This window comes from Pelodiscus sinensis, chromosome 4, assembly GCF_052426305.1.
Source record: "Pelodiscus sinensis isolate ZL-2025 chromosome 4, ASM5242630v1, whole genome shotgun sequence".
Lineage (NCBI taxonomy): Eukaryota > Metazoa > Chordata > Testudines > Trionychidae > Pelodiscus > Pelodiscus sinensis.
This window is the reverse complement of record NC_143055.1, coordinates 123,221,705-123,245,011: the sequence shown is the minus strand read 5'-3', so window position 1 is coordinate 123,245,011 and position 23,307 is coordinate 123,221,705. Positions and strand designations below refer to the sequence as shown.

Sequence of the window (23,307 nt, the reverse complement as noted above, 5' to 3'; positions counted from 1 at the left end):
GTCCGTGCCGCGTGTAGCTGCGGGCAGGTAGTTTGAACTACGGGGCATTTAAAAATGGTGGCGCCTGGGAACATGCAAATGAAGCCCGGGATATTTAAATCCCGGGCTTCATTTGCAAGTTCGAATGCCTACATTAGCTACCCTAGTTCGAACTAGGGTGGCAGTGTAGACATAGTCCTATAAACCAAAATGGCATCCAGTGATTTTTATAATTGGATAATATTACTAAAATAGCATTGTATAAAAGACAATTGATTAATATTTAATCCTGCCACGATTGCTGGGATCTGGTCTAGATGACCTCTTGAGTCTACGCGTTATCTAATTAAGGAATAATTACTGTCCTTACTCCATTTTTATTATATATTTGGCCCTTAAACTGTGGCAAAAATGCCAAATAATATGAAATGACCACTGTTTTTTATTTGCCTAGGCTACGTCTACACTGGCATGATTTTCCAAAAATGCTTTTAACGGAAAAGTTTTCCGTTAAAAGCATTTTCGGAAAAGCACGTCTAGATTGGCAGGATGCTTTTCCACAAAAGCACTTTTTGCGGAAAAGCGTCCATGGCCAATCTAGATGCAGTTTTCCGCAGAAAAGCCCCGATCGCCATTTTCACGATCGGGGCTTTTTTGCGGAAAACACTACGGTGCTGTTTACACTGGCCCTTTTGCTCAAAAGTCTTTCGGAAAAAGACTTTTGCCCAAACGGGAGCATCATAGTATTTCCGGATAAGCACTGACGATCTTACATGAGATCGTCAGTGCTTTTCCGGAAATTCAAGCGGCCAATGTAGACAGCTGGCAAGTTTTTCCGCAAAATCATGTGATTTTGCGGAAAAACTTGCCAGTCTAGACACAGCCCTAGTGTAAAAAGAGAGACTGCATTTAAATCAAAGTGTAGAGGCAAGTAGTGGCTCTTAAGTACTTGAAGCCACTATTTTGTCAGAAATCTCTTGGAATCTCTCTTTGAGCTCAGTTAAGGCTTATGAGATTCCTTCTTTTTTCCTCCTCCTAATTTTAATTTTAACAATATCTATTCCAACATTTAATGAGTTACTTTCTTTAGCTTTCTCTGACATAACCACTGAGTTATCTCCCACTGCTGCCACTTAATCTCAAGACTTTTATTTCTATAGCTGTCACTTGATACCTTAATTATATAAATGTGTGGTCAATGCTCATAATTGTCTGACTGCTTTAGAGTGTCAAATATTTGGGCAGCAATTTCACGGCTTTTAGTTATCCATTCTAAATTCTCTTTAAACTCAAGATTTCTCTATTGAGAAAGAGGCCTTTAATATTGCAGAGGCAGGAGTAAGTTTAAATGAAAATGTTTTCTGTTTAATGGCCCTTTGTTTCTTGGTAGTCTTTGCACAAAGGGGGTTGAATTGGCGCTCTCAAATAAGTTGCTAAATTTCTAATAAACAGGATCTATATTGAGTACAGCTCAGCTGAGACATCTGTCTTCCTTGGTATTTCAGCAGTTTCTCGCCACCAAAAACCTCTGTTGTCTATTGAACAAAATATAATATACAATATGAAGTCTAATTTTAATGAGCATTTTCATTCACGCAGATCTGTGTGAAAGCTGGAGAATGAGCTTTACCCCAACTCATTAGTCCTTAAATACAGTGCTGCATTAATGTTTATATGAAATTAATTCTCTGTTCCTTTTGCATTCAGGGAACAGTAGGGAACCATTCTTGTAAGTTAACTAACCCCTGCAAATTAATTCCATGGATGGAACAAGAGTTATGGTAGGGTGCCTGTGGAATATCTGAAATGCTGAGTCCAAATCCTGTAATGTTGCACTTCTCTGTATAGAATTATTAATTTTTGCTCTATTCTGCCCATGACATCTTTCTCAAGTCATTCTTTCACCTGCTTCCATTACCTATCCAACATCTCCTCCTCCCTCAAATGCCCTTTCTCATTAGTGTAATACACACATAGCCCAGCAAATTCCCTCACCTGTCCTGAATTTCTAGATTAAAAAATGTAGACGGTAGGGGATGTACATGCCACTTAGTGCTAATGTGTAGAGGCTGTCTTCTTCTAAACCAGGAGCTAACCAAACTCATAAAGGAGAGCTCTGAACTGCTTAGCTTAAACATTAGTCTAATTGTGTCCTTAATGTGAGCAATTGAACATTTAACAGCAGTTCCTTCCTCCTCCCTTAAATTCTATTCCTGTAGCCTTCATTCTGGCATTTCCTATTTTTTGAGTGCTTGACTTGGCAACCATTAATGTTTTTTTCTTTAAATGTGCCATAATGTGATTTTTAATGTGGGCAGCTTTTAGGAGCAAGGCTATGGCTTACAGGCCATCATCGCTACAAGTCCAAGATATGTTCCAAAAAACTTGGACTTGTAACAAAACCTCTTAAAGAAGGGAATTTTTTTCCCATGGCTGACTTCCATTTGCGCAAATTGGGGTTTTGTTTTTTAGGGGTTTTTTTTGCACGACTTAAGAGCAGGGGTTGGGAGGATTTATAACGCTCAGTTCCTACAAGAGTCAATGACTTTAGTGCAGAACAGATGTATATCTGGGCAACTTATAATAGTGATGTCCTGTATAATCCGGTTCTGCAGGCTTTATTGCACTGATTTAACCAAAGATATGATTCTTTTTAAAAACAGGTTTAGTTAAATCAGTGCAGCTTTGAATATGGGCCCTCTAACAATCATTTAAACCTGGCTTATAGCTGTTTAGCTTATCCTTTTAGGGCCAACCTGAAGCAATATAACACTTTTTTAAATCCATGGAAGTTTGTCCATACACAAAATTGCACTGATTTAACTCAGCTGGTTTAAATTAAACCCATGCCATCTGGTGTATAGATAAACCCTTCAAAATGTTTAGATTTAGGTATGGTGCAGTGTCTGAGACGTGCCAATGTACCAAAGTACCAATGTGCTAGCATTACTAGAGATTTGCTCATTTTTTTTAACCCCTCCAGTTTTTTGTGACAAACACAGATGATAAATGAAAAAAAGATAGTGGGATAATTGCTTGCTTTCATTGAAATTGTTGAAGAAAAATTAGCATAAATAAATAAGCTTAGGTACTGGGGATGTGTGGGAAGAGATGAGTATGGCAGAGGTGTTAAACTAGACTTGATACAACAACAAATCTGCTTTAGGGGGAAAAATACTGCTTCCTTTTAATCCAACATCCATCGTAAAATTTAAAATGTCTGGCAGAATTTAAAGGAATTAAAATCACATATTAAGTTTTCTTATAGGCAGTAAGATAACAATTAATGCTGGGATGTAGAGAGATATTGTACTGTGTAATTCCAGGCATTCTTTCAGCCAGTATCGGGAGATGGTGATTCATCTTACCTGTCCACATAATAAATTAACTCCCTCTCTCTCTCTCTTCAGAATCTCTCGTGACAGTGGATTTCATTTGTTCTGTACTATCCATGCATCTAGAACGTATTTGAATGTGAACTTAGTTTTGTGTGTCTCTGTGAATGAATGTGGCACCATTTTCCATTCTCTGGAAAATCTCTGACAGTTCCTCTACTGTACTGAACACTTCATTAGCTTGTTTTGAGGCTAAGAAAGAGGCATTGCCCCTTTAAGTGAAATATATGTCAGGAGAAAAAATAAAATTTAATTATATTCCTTTAAAGTTGACAGCTGTATTTTATTTCTATATACAGTTGTAAAATTATTTTGCAAATCATTATAAAACAAGTATTAACACAGTTATCAACAATTAAAAATTAGTTTATAACTTTTTTAGGGAAACGTTAGGCAATGATATATCCCTCAAGTTTGTTTTTCAATGTAGAGGATGAGCCTCCCTTACACTATTTGTTTTTTATTAAGATTTTTATAAACTGAAAGATGGTTCTATCTTTCCTAATGTTTTAATATGGAGAAAAAAGATCAAATGCAATGATGTTTTGGCAGACAAGTGTACTGACTAAATTGTAGTAAAATAACTGTCTCTGTATCTGTAGTGCTTGTCTCTTTCAGCAACGGAAGTTGGCCCAATCAATGATTTTATCTCACCTTATCTTTCTGTTATCATCTGTCTATATTCCTGTGTAGGTGCTTGGTACATTATGCTTTTCATAAAACACAACAGTCCTTTTCTTCAGCCATTCCTTTAATGTTTTTTTCGATTGAGAATTACGAATATTAGGGGCTGATCGGGCAACTCCCAAAGTGGCTTCTGTACATGTGAAGCAGCTGTTTTTCCTGTAATACCTTAACATGGCAAATGTTCAGTAAGTGAAAGCAAGGAGGAGGCTAAGAGATTACCTTACCGCCATCTATCATTTCTACACAAGCCCTTTATTGGGCCTCATTCCTCCTTTCACCTTATGTAGTCATGTCCATCTGTGCAAAATACCGCCACTCTAAGTTGGTAGCGTTTTATACCAGCTTAGTAGTCACTCTGCACAGATATAAATGGCTATACAAATTGCAAGACAATGGGGAATTGGCCTTATTGTGCCTGTCTTGTCCCCTCCAGTGATAGTGTTACTTTAATAGCTTTATTAATAGGTTAAGGAGTGTAATAATTTGTCACACTTAAGTATGGAAGGACTGGCACATTCCCTTTCTCAGAGCTATTACACATTTTGTTACTTTTGATTTTGCTCTATATTCTTCTCTGTGTTAGGCAGCACCACATGAATCACATTATACAGTGAAAAGCTATTTTTTATATTTACATTTGTTTTCAACATAAAATGTACAGCGATGGGTCTGAAAATCCCCAGAGTATACAGAGAAGGAAAAAAATCTTCATTAGAAAACCATCTGTCCTTTGTACTCAAGAGAAGAATAATATTGTTCAGCTTTAAAATACCAACTAAGATCAGTAGACAGAACATTTGCCCTATTTGGTTCACAGTTACCATGAGTGACCCTGCAAGGCTGTAACTATTACATTGTAATTTTGTTGCTATGCAATCACTGCTAAATTATTTGATGGATTATAACAGCAGGAGGCAAAGTAAATGACTGTAGAAGGCTTTAAAATCAACAGTTGTTAGTTAATGTTAATGTAATTCATGTAATGTAGCTATTATTACTGGCACTAACAGTCAAATCTAATAGGCATAATGGTTGAAGCTTAATCCCATGAAAGGTTTGCATGCTTTGGCTCACCTACTGATACCAGAGATTCTCTCACTAGTGACAGGATTGATTGATATTGGAGTGGCATTTTTTTGACTGGACAATTATTCTGTTTTTGGCAGCGGGGACGGTCAGAGTTATTTTGCTTTTACAATATGTAATATTACATATACATTCCATAATTGTAAACAACACTTGGGTAAAACAAAGCTTGGATAGACTCTAACATTTTGACAGACCTGATAAAACTAGTCATATTGCATTGCCAAGGTGTTAAAACATTAAATGTAGTAGTGCTTTGGGCAGAGTGAATCTTTGTGTTGTAGTTATAGTTCAAGATGATCTGAGTTCTGTTTTTAACTCTGCAACAGATTTGCACTGTGATTTTGACAAGTCACTTAACCACTCTGTACCTCAGTTTTTCCTTCAGTAAATGGAGAATATCAATCTTTCCCTAAAGGGGATGAATTGATAAATGTTGCACTCCCAACAACAAGCTAATGAGACCTAGAATTAAAACATGGTTACCTGAAGTTGAACACCTAAACTGCAGGTATAATTTCTCAATGGGTCTCTGCAAAGACGTGGTGGTTTTGAAAATAGGAGTGTGACAGGGTGTTGAGTAAGGAGAGCTTAATCAGTGCCCTGCCACTTTATCCCCATTCAAAGGGCTGGTTGGACAACCCTGTGCCTGTCTGGCAACCAGAAACAGCTGCCAGTCTAGTGAGTCTGGGGCTATAAGGGTTGGGAGGAAGGAAGGAAGCCAGGATGGAGGAGTAAGGGGGAAGAGAAAGGCCAGACACAGAGAGAGGTAGGGCCCTCTTGGCTGTTGCTGGCAAAATTTGTCTATGGGAAACTTGTGCATAGATAGTACGTGGTGAGAAACAGCTATAAAGAGCACTGATGTCTGCATCAACCTGAGGCTACCCTGACTGATTTGTGAGGAAAGCAGGGGTACAAACTCAGGGAGCCAACCTTGCTACAAGGAGATTGGATGTTCAGAAGTGCCTAGCCCTGATTTAACTCTACTTCCATTGGAGTAGATGTTAATTTTATCCTTGAGCTCAATAGTAGCTGAATTTATTCAGTGCTCAGTTATTTTGCAAATCCCATCCTGGTTTAGATGCCTCACTCCATTCAACCAGGATTAAGTGTAATAAGAACAAATGCAAAGGAAGGAACAATTAGTTTCACATATACAGAATGGCAAGCGACTCTCTAGGAAGGAGTACAGCAGAAAGAGATCTAGGGGTGCTAATGGACCACAATCTAAATTTGAGTCAACAGTCTGACACTTGCAAAAAAAAAAAAAAAAAGCAAACGAAATTCTTGAATTCATTAACAGGAGTGTTGTGAGCAAGACACAAGAAGTAATTCTTCTGCATTACATGCATGGATTAGGCCTCGTTTGGAGTATTCTGTCCAGTTCTGGACACTTTAGTTCAAGAAACATGCAGAGAAATTGGAGAGGGTCCAGAGAAGAGCAACACAGATGATTAAAGGTCTAGAAAATATGACCTATGAAAGAAGACTGAAAGACCTGGGTTTGTTTAGTGTGAAAGGAACATGATAGCAGTTTTCAAGTACAGGCAGTCCCCGGGTTATGTACAAGATAGGGACTGTAGGTTTGTTCTTAAGTTGAATCTGTATGTAAGTTGGAACTGGCGTCCAGATTCAGCCGCTGCTGAAACTGACCGCCAGTTCTGACTTACATACAGATTCAACTTAAGAACCCCAAGTCCCCAAGTCAGCTGCTGCTAAAACTGATCAGCGGCTGATTCCAGGAAGCCCGGGGCAGAGCAACTCTGCCTTGGGCTTCCTGTAGTCAGCGCTGGTCAGTTTCAGCAGCGGCTGACTTGGGGACGCCTGGGGCAGAGCAGCTCGGGTGCTGCCAGGTTGGTCCAGTAGTGCCCAGAGCGGCGCTGCGGGATCAACCGGCAGCCCCCCAGCTGCTCTGCCCCAGGGTCCACAACAAAAGCCTGGTCTGCTGGGGGGGGCACACTAGCTGCACCCCCCCCCCCAGCAGACCAGGGACACGGGGAGCAAAGCCGCTGCGGCGGGGTGCCGCGCCTCTGAGGCTTTGCTCTGGCGCGGGACCCGCCGCGGCTGCGGCTTTGCTCCCGGTGCCCCTGGTCTGCTGGAGATGGTCCCCAGTAGACCAGGGGCACCGGGAGCAGCTTTTCTCGCCCCGGAGGTCGAGGTGGCGGACTTCTGCCTGCGAGCTCCGGGGCGAGAGAGCCCCGTTCGTAAGTGCGGATCTGACGTTAGTCGGATCCGCGTAAGTCGGGGACTGCCTGTACCTAAAAAGGAGAAAGGAGAAACTTGTTCTCCTTGACTTTTGATGATAGGACAAGAATCAATGGGCTTAAATTGCAGCAAGGAAGATTTAGGTAGGATGTTAGCAAAAACTCTGTCAGGGTGATTAAACACTGGAATAAATTGCCTAGGGAGGTTGTGGAATCTCCATTGTTGGAGATATTTAAGAGCAGGTTAGATAGACATCTGTCAGGGATGATCTAGATGGTGCTTGTTCCTGCCACGTGGGCAGGGGACTGGATTTGATGACCTCTCAAGATCATTTCCAGTTCTAGTATTCTTTCAAATGTGGTTATAGAATCAAAGTTTCAGGCTAATTAAATTTCCTTCTTTGTGTGTGGGAGGATGGAAAACTGGCATGAGAAGTAAGAATGGAAAGCAATCTTATAACATATTGGTGTAACATTCCTTCCCCTCTTGCCTTGTTTGTGTCACCTCTGTCTGAATCATATCTTCTCTAACCAGGATTGTGACACATATAGGGCATTTTTGTTTTCTTTGTGAAGTACCAAATGCACTTATTGCACAATGTATTAACATTAATAAGGGTGATACTAACTATAAAACGTATTTGAGATTCTTGAGTGGAAGATATCATAGAAGTACCAAATATTATATATTCTGACAGGCTGTCATAGCTGGCACAAATATCAGTGTATCTCATTTGGGCATCAGTGCTCTCAGCTGGAGATTACCTCTTTCCAGCATTGCAGCACACTGTATTGGTCCTGGGAAACTGTGTGTGAGGGAGTGTGAATTAGGGTTTTCTGCAGCACCACTGTGGCTGTGAGGTATAAATAAATTGTGGCTGTGGCTGTCTCTGTGGAGATATATCTGTGCATGTATCTCTAGTGTCTCTGGAGACTGTGTGTGTAAAATGTGGTGGCACTTTTATAATACACAGGGAGTGATGCTGAGTTGCCCGTAGAATGAAGAAGATGGAGCCAGGCTATTCCCAGTGGTGTCAGATGGTAGAACAAGGAGCAATGTTCTCAAGCTGCAGTGGGGGATGTCTAGGTTGGATATTAGGAAAAACTATTTCACCAGGAGGGTGGTGAAACACTGGAATGGGTTACCTAGGGAGGTGGTGGAATTTCCATCTCTAGATATTTTTAAGTGCCAGTTTGACAAAGCCCTGGCTGGGATGATTTCGTTGGAGTTGGTCCTGCTTTGGTCAGGGGGTTGATTCTTCTTCGAGTGGCCCTGTGGATGCTCCACTCCAGGTGTCGGGTCCCGTCCCGGCGCCGCGAATCACAGAGCTATCAGAGCAGTGGTCCATCGGACCGCGCATGCGTGGCTACCAGAGGTGGCGTTCGCGCCTTTGATGTGTTGCGCGCGGTCTGGCTTGCTCAGTTCCTCTCAGCCGCCCTCAGTCGCGGACGAGAGCTCCTGCTTGTCAGTTTCACTTCGCAACGGCTTTTTCAAAGAAGCCTTCACATTTGTAAATAGTTCAGAGCCTGATTAGTTATTTAGTTCTTGTTGATTTCTAGTTTAAAAAAAAAAAGAGAGAGAAGAAGAAAGAAGGAAAGTTTCCCTCAGACTGCGACTATCTGTTTAAAAAAAAAAAAAAAAAGAGAGAGAGAGAGGGGGAAACGGACTGAATCTCACAGCGAGTTAAGGAGACAAGCGGAGGAAAGACTACTCAATTTCTCCTTACTCCTTAATTCACCATGTCGGGATCCCCCGGTTTTAAAAAATGCTCCGTCTGCCGGGAGCCTATGCCGGTGTCGGACGGACATGATTCTTGTGTGAGGTGCCTGGGTGAGACGCATGTCCCCCAGAAGTGCACTCACTGCAGCAAGTTAACGGCGAGGGCTCGTAGGGATCGAGACTTGCACCTCAAACTCATCCTTTATGGCAAGGCGCTGGAGTCCAATGCCGTACCTGCCTCTGGCACAGTGGCCCAGAAATGGCGGGCAACATCTACTGGGACGACCGTTAGTAAGAAATCTAAGTCGTCCCCAGTGCGATCCCTCCCTGCCACCACGAAAGTCAAATGCCCTGGCAAATCATCAGGGGTACCTGTCCCATGGCATCAACGGGCCTCCTGAGGTCTCTTCCAACCCTGTGATTCTATGATCTCAATGTGATGGGTTCCCCTCATGTGTCACCTAGAACTGGGATACCACTGAACCCTCTAGCTCACGAGCCTGGGCTCCCTCGCAGCAGTGTGCTGCTGTGGCAAGCTTTAGACCACTCCCAATCCTACAATGTAACCAGCATTTGCCCAGACAGGGACGCACCCACCTGCTGTTACTGCGGGATATAGGAAAAAAAATAACCCCAGGTTCTCAGAGTTATACAGACCTGCCCTGACCACAACTCTGACCATTGGGAATTTATTATCCAGTTTGTCTCTCTCTCAGTAAGGAGAGGAATATGTACAAGAGGCTTGTATTAAATGAAACTGAGATTTTCCCCAGACACTGCAGTCAAAGGCACATTGGGTTTGATTAAATATAAAGCAAGTTTATTAACTATATGACAAGATAGTTTTAAGCAATTACAAGTGGTAGCAAACAAATCAAAGAAGATTACATATAAATAAAAACAAACTAAGCCTAAAATACTAGAGAGGCTGAACATGAATTAGCAATTTCTTACCATGACATCTGATACAGGTAGACTTACAGATTCTCAAGGCACAAACTGAACTTGCGTTGCTGTTTGGAATCTCCACCCCTGGTCAGTCTTTCAGGCTCTGATTTAGTGGGTCTAGTAAAGACCCGTTAAATCAAACGGAGGGCACTCCTGTTGGTGCTGGTGCTCCTGTTCCTCACAAGGAGTAAGGGAAGCCAATGGGAGCACTTGCTCCTATCAACCTCCTGCTCTGTAGATGCTGTGGAAATGCAATTTATGATATGACATCTTCAGATATGTGATTAACGAAGATGGGGTTGCATATCTGAGGTCATCTTTCTGCTGTAGTGTAGACCAGGTCTCACTGAGTATCAGTTTTGGAAGATACCTATATTGAAGTTTGTAGTGAATAAATGCTGCTCAATTTACCAGTTGCATAACGAGACCCTTACTTTTATAGTTTTCCCATACCAGCTGCATCTCAAAAGTTTTGCAGAGGTCAATAATACAGTTACAAAATGAAAATAATAGAGGAAGGGAGAAGATAAGGAATATTAAGCTCATCAAGAAAATAGATGAATTTTCAAAAGGAGACAAACTCTGTGGCTAATCAGCTTCCTTGAGGAAAATCAGATTGGTCTTAAACACTTCATGACAAATAAGTCCAGTGCATGAAATGAAGACCAAAGAGGACTTGATGTGTGTATCAGAAACGTAAGGGGAAATGACAAATTAACAAATGATACACCAATCTTACCCTGCAAAATAAAAAATACAAGATGAAAAATCCTTTGTCATCTGCTTGTCATGAGAACCTTATGCTGTGAACATTCTTGGTCTTGCTTCCTCAGCATGATATTCATATGTGGAAGAATGCCTAAGTGTGGTAGGGGATTAGAGCAGAATACAATGCATCTTGGAGAATGCAGTTGAGATACTGCAGCTTTGAGTTCATACTGTGCAATTAAATGTCAAATCCAAACTAGACAAGTTCCTTAAACCTACTCCCCATAGAACAAAATATTTCATCGGGTACTTATTTTACTGAGAAGTACTTTTCCTGTGTTAGTGGCTTCTAATATGAAATGTTTTCATTTCTAGGAAAAAATAGTCACCTGCCATTTTGGTGTCGCTTGGTTGTAGAAATGCCAAGCTATTAACCAAGGGTTTTCTCAAAAGAGTTCATGTCAGTCATGGCGGTGTCTCTCCCCTCTGTAGATAATGGTCTTGGTGTCTGGTTAGTAAGTAGGTCACAAATTCTTGAGTTAAGCGGACCATGCCTGTAGGCTGTGATTTATTTTATGTGCTATAGGGGTCAGGTTGGTGGCAAGTCTCCTTTGGCTGATGTAAGGCCATTAGAGCTGAACAGAGATCTAAGTTCATCAGTACCAGTTCCTCAGACTCCAGGCTGGGGCTGAGCAGTCTCCTAGCAAGCAGAAAGTCAGACTGTAGGACCTGGATGAGTGCAGCAGCCTTGCTCTATTTTCTTTCTTCAAGTGCGCACAGCTAGAGCTGTGGATGGGACTGTGTGTCTTGCCCTCAAGTGCTTGCCTCAAGAACACATATATAAATAGTGATCCAAATTTGGTACTGACAGCCAGGGTGGGAGAGGGTCAAGAGGGTGACACAGAGTGTGTGGAAGGAACCCAGAGTTTAGCACAGAGTATGTGTTTTGTGAATCTCTCACTTTCTTCATGCTGCTGCATTGTTTCAGTAGTGGAATGAGTCAAGTAATAGTAGAGATGGTTTCCTGTTTCAGAATCCACAGTGTTCAAAGTAGCTTGAAAATAGGCAAAATATGTTTTCTCTTTATTAATAGAATCTCAAAACAATCATTCTTCTCCCATCCCTGCACACACCCTGCCTTTCCCTAGGAACCTGTTCTAAGTTTTTATGGTCTGAGATTCCCCCTCCCCCAATAGTCGCTCCCTCCCATCCCTAGTAGCAGAGGGGTGGGGGAAAGGAGGAAATAGATGTATAACTTTGTGAAACTTCAGAAGCTTGTATGACACTTCAGACACTGTGGAAAATTCATGGTATATCCAAGCACTAAAGAAAGACCCCATATTACACACATGGGCAAACCAGTGCAACTAAGCAGTGAGACTGATGGTAAAATGGTGCAAGCTGTCATCAACAGAGTATTCACTGTGGTTCAATCATATGCCACAGTGAGGTAGGGGTTTCTGTAGTCTGCAGATTTATTCTCTGACTGCCTGAATGCTCACATGAAACTTTCTGACAGATGGGAAGACACGAGTCAAGTGTTCGGTCTCTGATATTCTTGGTACGCTATATTAATAGCTACAGAACTTATTAAAAGAGGAAGTAAATACTACCTAGATTAGTGTGAAAGCAGACAGAATGGGAAGTGAAAACAAGTTCTTGTTTTATTTTCTTTAAAACTTTTCCCTCAGTCTCAGGCCAGGTGCATATTGCACAAACAAGGCTGTTTTTTTAAAATAACTTTCTCTTTTATGTATGTTTGTTTCCAATAACAGATCTGTGGACAGACAGCAAAATAATCCATATTTACCATTCAAGTCCATCTTTTCCTTATGAAGCTCATTAATTGCCTTGTATAGAGTTTCCATCTGGGATCCTTTAATGTAAATTTAGATGTCATTAAAACATGAATGTAGGCTTCAGGCTGCAAGAGGAGATGAACAGGCAACAGATATGGATTATAAATATTCCGACTGTCTTGTTCTGGTTTTAGTCATTATTTTCCCTGAAATTTGTCAGACATTTTATTGTAAAATAAAGAAAATAAGCACTACAGGCTATTTTACTAAAGGTTTGATGTATTGTATAAAAAGCTCTTTGCCACTTATGCTAATGGTAAAATGGGAAGTTAAATACATATTTCACCTATGTTAGGTTTCATTAATTTAAAAAAATATGCAATTATTTCTTTTGGAAATCTTTTATGCATCCACTTATCATGCTCCTGATCCATTGTCCAAGGAATGAAATGTATTCCAAAACTGGCATCCAGTGTCATATATTTTTGTGCAGATTGAGTTATAAAAGCAGTTGCAGATGGAAATAATAATCAGACATAGAAAAAGCTTCTTGTCTTAAATTGTATTTATTATCCTTGTCACCAACTGCTTGTAGTTAAGTTTACAAAATGATTTCTATTATAACTCCGTATTTCTGTTTGCTTGTAACTTGCAGACAAAATTCCCCATTATGCTGCCACTTTCCATGCTTGGCCTCTGCCTGAAGGTGATTTTGTTTTGTTTTGTATTGGTCTTTTGAAATGTTGAGAGAGTTTTGGTTAGCCGCTTCTGACTTTTATAAAAGAGTGATAAGAATTGGAAAGTGTATATTTTTATAATTTTTTTCTCTACCAATAACCCAAAGAACAAATGAATGTAGAGAGTTCCAATTTAGCATGGGGTTAATCTTTTTAGAAATATTAGGGATTAGGGCTGTCAAGCAATTAAAAAAATTAATTGTGATTAATCGCGTGCACTGCCCCTTTGCAATGCTGTGGCGGTGTTTCAAAGGGGCAGCACTGCGGGAGCCAGGGATCAGTTGGAGTCCCCAGCTGACCCTGGCTCAGTGCAGCACTGCCCCTTAGAAAGGCTGCCCTGGCATTTCCAAGGGGCAATGCTGCAGAAGTCCGTGATCAGCTGGAGTCCTCAGCTGACCCCAGGCTTAGTGCAGTTGCCCTTTTGAAGGGCCACTCCGACACATCAAAGGGGCAGCGCATTAGGAGCCAGGGATCAACTGGAGTGCCCAGCTGATCCCTGGCTCCATGTTGCGCTGCCCCTTTGACGCGTCAGACTGGCGCTTGAAAGGGGCAGTACAGCATTAATGCCTGTGATTAACGTGTTAAAAAAAATTAATGCATTAATCCCTCCCTGCGTTTGCAGGCATTAACGCACATCAATTGACAGCCCTACTACAGATAAAATTTGTATTTTGTGTTAATAAAGTGTTGTGACTGTTTAAAAATTCTATTTGGAGCATCAGCAATGGAAAATTTTTTAACAGTGCATACTTGTGTTGTTCAACTGTCCGAAGGCCTGATCATGACACACCTCACACTCCTTTCATAGATGTGGATAGAATGTAAACAGTACGCAGCTGCATAGCCATTATGTCAGTGCAGTTTTCCCAACTTGTTAGGACACTGTGATTGAACTAGCTAGGGATCAGGCTCTTTGTTTCCTTTTCCCTTTTTCTCTTTACCCTTTAAAATAATCTTGGGAAATGAAACGCAGGATCCATATTAATGCAATGCTAAACTTACAGAATAGCAGTAAAATCGAGCAATGTGAAAAATTAAGTCCCCCCCAGTGACATTATCTTGGCCACACTGTGCATTTCTTGTATTTCTGGTTTTTTTTTAAATTCACTCTACAATTTATGTCCATATTCCAGTCTGTGCACACAATTCAAGTAGGTGAGCTGTTTGCTAGGAAATAAGACAGGAGTTTAGAGGGAGAAAATATTTTCTTGGCCTCCAGGTCAGGATATATACCACCTGCACAAGTTCACTACAGCAGTGTACCAAGGGGTACACTGCAGCAGCCTCTATTGCTGGCTGTAGAGCTCCAACACACAGTTGTGTTTGGGCCCTGGATCCAAGTACAGGTAGACTTGATGGCCATGTTTCCTACTTACCGCCACTGCTCAGAAAGTTCCTTAGATAAGCAGCAGAATGTGACTCCCCATCGCCATTGCTTGCCTCATCTGTACTATGCCATGGCATTTTGCTCTAAACTTGGCCATTCTGCAAACAGGAGAATTTGCCCCTTGAAATATATTATTTATATTTAATGCATGATCTCAGATACAGACAATGGAATGATGTAGATAAGTTAATGGTTCTATAGCAGCCTTAACTTTCTCATTGTAAGGTTTTTTATTCCCCATGGATTTTTATGGTTAATGTGGATCTCAGTATGTTTTTTAACTGAAACACTTTAAAAATGGTTCCCCAAAAAATTAAACCCCAAAGAAGTGGGAATCACAACTTTTGTCCTTCTAAGGCTATGGGTATGTCTACACTGCAGAGGTTTGTTTTTTGTTTTTTTTGTTTTTTTGAAAAATGGCTGTTTTTCCAGAAAAACTACACTTATATCCACATCGCTATTGTGTTCTTCCAACAGAAAGTTGAAAAAACACAGAGGTTTTTCTGACAGTGGTAAACCTCTTTCTAGGAGGAAGAAGCCTTTTTCTGAAAGAGCTCTTTTGGAAAAAGGTGCGTGTGGACGGGGAAGAGGTTTTTTTTTAAAAAGAAGAGTCCTCCAGGAAAAAGCACAGGTGCCCTGGTGACCATTCCGTCCATAGTAATCACAAGCTAAATGCAAGATAGTGTCCAATCAATGTGGACATTATCTTTCGAAAAAGCAGATCACTTTTTCAATGCGCTTTTGCTTTGTGGATGCTCTTTCAAAAGGAATTTTCCCAGAAGATCTCTTCTGGAAAAGCTTCTTCCGAAAGAAGCCTGCAGTCTAGATATAGTCTATGTCTACATGTACAGCTTCTTGGGATACAGGCATTACATGTGGTAGCTACATACTGCAGTGATAAACAGGCTGTGTCCAGACTTCCCTCTGTGGTGCATAGCTACATGCCACTGGGAAAGGCTGAGACAGCATAAAAAGGTTCTAGCAACTTCCTGCTCTCCACTCTTCACTGCAGTGACAAAAGGATCTGGCAAGGGAAGGCAGCTGGCAAGGGCTTTAACAGTGAGAAACTAGACAGCCTTCACTGCCTTAGCCATGTGAGGCATTGCTTGAGTAGACTAAATATCTGTTAGAGGTAAAGATGTGTGCTCTACTCCTGTACATGGCTAGGATTGATTTAATGGAAGAAACCCCCTAAAGAGATCTGTGTAGCTGTGAAAATAAAAATAGGCTTAAAACAGATCTCTAGGTCCTCACATTCCTGAACATTGGAAGCCAAGGTGTTTGGACCTGGAATTATAAGGAACAAATGAAATACAATACTGATATTCCGTCTTTGATCTCCAATGAAGTGTATGCCAAATGTATCAGATTTACACTCTTGAAGAAGAAAAAAAACATACATAATGTTCTTGTAAACGAGAAGAAGCCAAAAAGTAAACTGTTAAGAATTGTTCAGAGAAATAGAAGAAAATAGAAAAACTGGCAGAAGTTTGAAGAAAAACCTGCTCCCATCAGAATTTTGCCTGAACAAGGATTGAGTAAAACCTGAAAGATTAGGCATGTTATATACATTTATTTAGAGGAAGTGGAGGGAGGGGAGTTAGGTGTTGTAAGGGGTAATGAGTTCTGCTCTTATTTTTGTAAGACCTAACTTCTGGAATGCTCTGGCTTGTTCCATTGCTTGAAATGGGTCTTCTTGCAGACTATGGCTCTACTCAGTGGCTACGTCTACACTGGCATGATTTTCCAAAAAGTTTTCCGTTAAAAGCATTTTAGGAAAAGCATGTCTAGATTGGCAGGATGCTTTTCCGCAAAAGCACTTTTTGTGGAAAAGCGTCCATGGCCAATCTAGATGCGGTTTTCCACAAAAAAGCCCTGATCGCCATTTTCGCCATCGGGGCTTTTTTGCGGAAAACAGTACTGTGCTGTCTACACTGGCCATTTTGCGCAAAAGTCTTTTGGAAAAAGACTTTTGCCCGAACGGGAGCAGCATAATATTTCCGGAAAAGCACTGACGATCTTACATGAGTTCAATAATATAAACATTTAAACAGCCTTTTCTTTAGTCTCCAATTTTGCTGAATTTCAAAGAAAGAGAATCATATGCTAACAAGTCAATCTAGAACCAAATTTGTACTGCAGCTCCTTTTGGAAACAGGTTCTTTCTTATTTCTTCTCTTTATTTCTGATATCTCTAACAAGTTTCCAGGTCATTTCTGTCTTTTGTTTGTAATCCCTTCCTTTGCAGAAACATTGTCTGATTTTTAGTCTTCTGTTGTAAAAAAGACATACTACTGTACTCATTGTTACCATACGGTATTGCTATTAACTTTTGTCTTGGTTTTAATAACTGAGAATACTGATTTCAGCTAGTGTTTGGCATAGTGATAGGTATGTGATGATCATCACAAATGTGATAGCTCTGGGTTATCAGTTTTGTTTTGTTTTTGTTTTTCTAGTACAGAGCTTAATTTCTAGCTATGGAGATGCAGGTTGCAGTGATACTATAGAATGGAGCTTGCTTAGAGATATTTCTTCTGTTTTCCACTACCATTTGTACTTTGCAAAGCCGCGGGGGAAGCCGGCAGCGGGACAGCCCAGACGTCCCGCTGCCGGCGTCCTCAGAGGCTTTGCTCCCCGTCTCCCTGGTCTGCTGGTCTCCAGCAGACCAGGGAGACAGGGAGCAAAGCCGCGGAGGACCCAGGCGGCGGGACCGCAGTGCGTCTCGGTCCGCCGCCCGCGTCTTCCTGGTCTGCTGGGGTGGGGGGGCCGCAGCTAGTACGCCCCCCCCCCAGCAGACTAGGCTTTTCTCGGACGCCTGTGGCAGAGCAGCTGGGGCGCTGCCGGTTGGTCCCGCAGCGCCGCTCTGGGCGCTACTGGACCAACCCAGCAGCACCCCTTCTGCTCTGCCCCAGGCGTCCTGATTTAGCCACTGCTGAAACTGACCAGCGCTGACTACAGGAAGCCCCAGGCAGAGTTGCTCTGCCCCGGGCTTCCTGGAATCAGCTGCTGATCAGTTTCAGCAGCAGCTGACTTGGGGACGCTTGGGGTTCTTAAGTTGATTCTGTATGTAAGTCAGAACTGGCGGTCAGTTTCAGCAGTGGCTGAATCTGGACGCTAGTTCCGACTTACATACAGATTCAACTTAAGAACAAACCTACAGTCCCTATCTTGTACGTAACCCGGGGACTGCCTGTATATAGTTAAAGAAAACAGCAGAGCAGGAAAAGTAAAGGACTAGGAAAAATAAAGTTGAAAGATTTACCAAGTGAGAGTAACTTGTGTGCACATGTGCATTCACAAATACACTGCCTCACAGTACCAGGATATTCCTGGGAGAAGCTAAAATATGTGGTTATGGTTGGCCAAGTTCCTAGACTTGGGCTAAAAATAAATCATAACACTGACACTTCAAAGAAATGTGTTGAGAGTGATAATAAAATGATGGAAGGGGGAATAAAAGATGGTGACTGGAATGAAAGTAAAAATAGGGACAGAATGTTCAAATCAAAGAAGTAAAGATGTTTTAAAGTGAGTTTTATAGGGCAAAAATATGTGTGTGTATAAAAAATGTTTTTTGCACAACTGCAACTTAGCCATCTTTTGTGAATATACACTTTATATACACAAACCTCTGCACATGCATTTCTCAGGCCATAAAACATGCATGCACAAATGACTGAAAGAAACACTCGATTGCCCCCTTTGAAAATTTAACCTAGCACCACTTTAACATGCTGCTTCCATGCAACTGCAAATAAAATAACTTTTTAAAATTAATCCTTTGGTGTGTGGTACTTCCTGCAATTTGAGTACTATGGTGAGTATTACCAGTGAATAGGGGCATAACGCAATCTGCGTTTAGAATTTACAGAATTAATATAAAAAGCAAAATGTTAGGGTAGATTGTGATGACCATCCAATATCCCTACACTACTTATAGGGCTCTGTGAAGAGCTATAGAGAGAGTCTGGAGTTCAGATAATTTTAGCATTAGTAGCAAACCCTTAGAACAAAGATATGGTAACAATCCAGTCTGCTTTAGAAAGAAAAGTTTGACTTTTTCTATAAATATTAACATTTCCAGCAGCATAACAAAAATGTTAATAGGGAAATGAACATATTCGAGAGAAGTAATGAAGCCACAAAATAGCTGACAAATGTCTCAGCAAAAGAAACTACCATTAAAATTCTTTTTCAAACCAATATAGAGAGATTCATTGACTTGAATAGGGAGACTGTAAGAACCTGTGATGTCAAAAGTTTCAGCTTGCAATGTTGATTTTTTTTTAAAGTTATCATATGCAAAGAAGCTGTGTTTCTTTCATCCTAGCATAACATAAGGAACAGATTTTGCTCAAACGGTTCCAGTTACAGACTTTTATTGTCGTTTGCATTGTAGTAGTGCTAAGAGATGCTGGATGGATTGAGGAACTGGACAAACATGTAATACCTAATTCCAGCCTTGTCTATTTACAGTCTGTTTAAATAGACACTACAAGTAGCAGGTGGGAGAAAGGAAGTTTTATTTCACAAGTAGTATTGATTTGTATTAAGATAAATATTACTACAAATAGAAGATTAAATAATTCAGCCTGTGCCACACAGGAAGTTGCTAGGGGTACGTCTACACTACAAAGTTAATTCGAACTAACAGCCGTTCGAATTAACTTTAATAGCAGCTATACATACAAACTGCTAGTTCAAATTTAAATTGAACTAGCAGAGCGCTTAATTTGAACAAGGTAAACCTCATTCTACGAGGAGTAACGCCTAGTTCGAATTAAGGGCTGTGTAGCCACTTAATTTGAACTAGTTGGAGGCTAGCCCTTCCCAGGTTGCCCTGGTGGTCACTCTGGGCCAAACCAGGGAAACTTTTCTGCCCCCCTCCTGGCCCCGGAGCCCTTAAAGGGGCACGGTCTGGCTACAGTGCCTGTGCCAGTTGCAAGCCAGCAGACCCTGCACCTGGCATGGCATGAGCCAGCCATCCGCTGCCACCCAGCCCTCCGCCTCTTCTCAGGACCAGGCTGGCGGCTCACAGGAGCCTGCCTGGGGCCACAAGGGGTGGGCACCCGCCTGGTCTAGTGCAGAGATCGTGGACCTCATCGAGGTTTGGGGGAAGGCCTCCAACATCCACGACCTCTGCACTAGGCACAGGAAAGTGGCTGTCTAGGGCAGGATAGCTGCCAGCCTGGCCACCAAAGGCCACATGCGAACCCAGGAGCAGGTTTACATGAAAATCAAGTTGGTTCAGTGAGACCCCCGACCCTGAACGCTGAGCTTAGAACATAACATAAGAATGGCCGTACTGGGTCAGACCAAAGGTCCATCTAGCCCAGTAGCCTGTCTGCCGACAGCAGCCATCACCAGGTACCCCGGAGGGGATGGACTGAAGACAATGACCAAGCGATTTGTCTTGTGCCATCCATCTCCAGCCTTCCACAAACAAAGGCCAGGGACACCATTCCTAGCCCCTGGCTAATAGCACTCTATGGACCCAACCTCCATGAATTTATCTAACTTCTCTTTAAACTCTGTTATAGTTCTAGCCTTCACAGCCTCCTGTGGCAAGGAGTTCCACAGGTAGACTATGTGCTGTGTGAAGAAGAACTTTCTTTTATTAGTTTTAAACCTGCTGTCCATTAATTTAATTTGGTGTCCTCTAGTCCTTCTATTATGGGAACTAATGAAGAACTTTTCTTTATTCACCTTCTCCATACCACTCATGATTTTATATACCTCTATCATATCCCCCCTCAGTCTCCTCTTTTCTAAGCTGAAAAGTCCCAGTCTCTTTAGCCTCTCTTCGTATGGGACATGTTCCAAACCCCTAATCATTTTGGTTGCCCTTTTCTGAACCCTTTCCAAGGCCAAAATATCTTTTTTGAGGTGAGGAGACCACATCTGTACACGGTACTGAAGATATGGCGTACCATAGTTTTATACTTCCCCTCCTTCTTCCCCTGGCTTTCCCCTTGTAGCTCCCTCCTCCCAGGTTTCCCACTCCCCTGTCCCACCCTCTCTCTTCCCCTCTCCCACCTCCTTTTCCCAGTCTCCCCAGTGGTTAATCCCCTCCCCCCCCAGTTTTGTTAAATAAAGAGGGTTTCTATTTTTGAACACAAGTGTCCTTTATTTTTTACATCAGGAAGGGGGGCTAGGGAGGGGTAAGTGGAATGAGGTGAGGGAGGAATGGGCCACGAGTCCCCGATGGGGAGGACTGGGGTGACTCTGCGGGCTCCTCGGGGTGGAAGCTCTCCTGCAGGGCCTCCTGGATCCTGACAGCCCTCTGGATGGCAGCCTGCGGCAAGTGCAACCGGGCTGATGGCCGAGTGCTATGATGTGCACTCAGGGCACTCCAAGCCAGGACTGCTTTGCCGTCCCTCATCGAGGTAGACAAGCAAGCGGGGAACCCTGAGAACTGTCTGTCCGGGGTGGGGAACAGGTCCCTTTAAGCACAGCCTTCGGCTAGCCTGAGACAGCAGCTCCACGCTCTAAGTCCTAACCTGATGCCCTGCCAGCACTGGTTCCAGCCAGCCTTAACTTCGGTTCAGGGTCCACTCAATGTGGACATGCTAGTTTGAATTAGCAAAACGCTAATTCGAATTAGTTTTTAGGTCTAGATGCACTAATTCGAATTATCTTAGTTCGAATTAACTAATTCGAATTAAGTTAGTTCGAATTAGTGCTGTAGTGTAGACATACCCTAGCAGAGGCATGAACTGAACCCAGATTTCTAGACTTATTTCATGTAAATACATTTAGCTCAACATAGAAGTAGTATGAATGAGAGAAGCGACAGACTATTAGAATAATCTTACCAATGTTACAATGACCGTTGTTGTTTATAACGCACTGTCTAATAAATTATGTGTACCGCTGTCTCATTTAAATAAAAATGTATATTTGCTGATGCGATCCTACAGTTGAAAAGGCAGTTTTTGCCTCGTGTTCAAGGATTGTGCTTCTAGCACTCAGTTTGATGAGGTGCCACATACCATCCTGTCAGGTGATGAGCTCATTCTTCTCCCATTGACTTCATTGGGAGTTAAGAAGTTCAACGCTTTGCAAGATCAGGCCCTTGGAGTAGAAGGACTTGAGACCATCTTGAATCTGTGAACGCCTGCACGGCTCTGGTTTGTGGTATGATGATGAATGAAAAACCCTGGGTGGCCATCTGTTTTGTAGGAACTGGCACACTATTATTTCAGTTAAAGTTCCATAAGGATTTTCAGCCCATAGGCTTATTTAAGGTATGCAGCACATAAAGGGATCTAAGACACAACATGGTGGCTGTTAACCGGTGATGATTTCCTTATGTTCTCTTTGTTAGGAGTCTAGTCACAAATATGTTTAAAGACAATTAGCAAAGATTTTCTATATTTCCTTGCTTTAGTCTGTTTCCCTCTGAGTATTAAATGGTAGTATTTCACCCTGTGTGTGCATGTGTATCTAATGTAATCCTGCAGTTGACTTCATGACAGTCACTGATTCTCAGTTCTCTTAAATTGTGAGCAATGGAATACGGACTTCAATTATTTAGGTGTATGAATTATGTAAGTCACCTCTCATCTACTTCCAGGATGAGGCCATACCCTGTGGCAAATGTAGAGTATTGGGAATTAAGCATCAATGGAGATTATTCATCTTAATTCTCTTCACACTGCTATGAAAATTACCCCCTAAAGTCCAACTCGTCCTAGTTTAATTGCGGCTTACCTGGACATTTAGGAGGATATGACACCATGTGATGGTGAAAAAGGAAGTGTCACACAAAGGAATGGTGTATCTTTCAGAAATGGAGTGTCAAGGAAACAGATCCCAGTGATATTTTCACTTAAATGCATCTTCCAAACTGTTTTTAATTTTGTAACCTCAGGTAAACAAGGCAACTTTTTAAAAATCATCTTTTGGGTTGAATACTTAGTTTAAAATCCCCTCTACTATCTGAAGGGTTTAAATGTGTAATAAAGACTTTAAGCACATCGCAGTTGTTCCCTCTGTGCAGCTGGAGTGGGCAGAATGGGAAGGCTGGCTCTGAAGGAGTGCCTGGAAAGGGGCGGAACAAGAAGAGAGTGATTAGTTACAGTTCAGAAAGGAAGGAGGAGAAGGAGAGCACAAAATACTGTGTGTTAGCCAGCAAATGCATGTCTAAACTGGCTGCCGCTTGCACACAGTGAAGTAAAGCAATGATTGTACTAACAGTGAGAAAATGGCATGTATTTTGTGTTTTGTATGCCTCAGGGCTGCAGAAAGAGGGACAAAAAATAGCAACCATGAATGGCCTGCTGGGAGCAATATGTATAATTGGGTGTAATCCCAGCAAGATAGATTGAAAGAAAGTATCAAATGTATTTCCACCAAAAGTGCACAGACAGGTCTAAATTCTAGTCTGTTGCATTTTGTAAATCCACAGTAACTTCACTGAAGATTCTGAGATTACTGCAGAGCTCTAGTGGGGTAAGAGAATGGAATTCAGATTATATTTTTGTAGGGAGCTAGCGTTAAGGAATTTGATAAAGCATTGTAGATAGTTAGGCTTCCTTTCTGCAATTGTGTAGATGCAGAATGTGCTGTGGAAATGTCTCTTTTCCTACCACTTGTCACACCATAGTGCTCCAGAATCAAAGTTTTCTTTAAAAAAAAAATGTTTCTAGTTC

General features: G+C 41.7%; 1 protein-coding gene across 8 annotated transcripts in view; it reads left to right on the top strand.

Moving 5' to 3' along the window:
* ARHGAP24 (Rho GTPase activating protein 24) overlaps window positions 1–23,307 on the top strand; it is a 334,825-nt gene that overhangs the window by 109,105 nt on the left and 202,413 nt on the right. Inside the window, exon 1 of one of the 8 annotated variants that reach the window (XM_006115349.4) lies at window positions 22,059–23,107. The exons of the other annotated variants lie outside the window; for them this stretch is intronic. The gene's annotated coding sequence lies outside the window, so the exon portion shown is untranslated. Of the gene's footprint in view, window positions 1–22,058; window positions 23,108–23,307 lie in introns of those variants that run through there. 8 annotated transcript variants of the gene reach the window in all.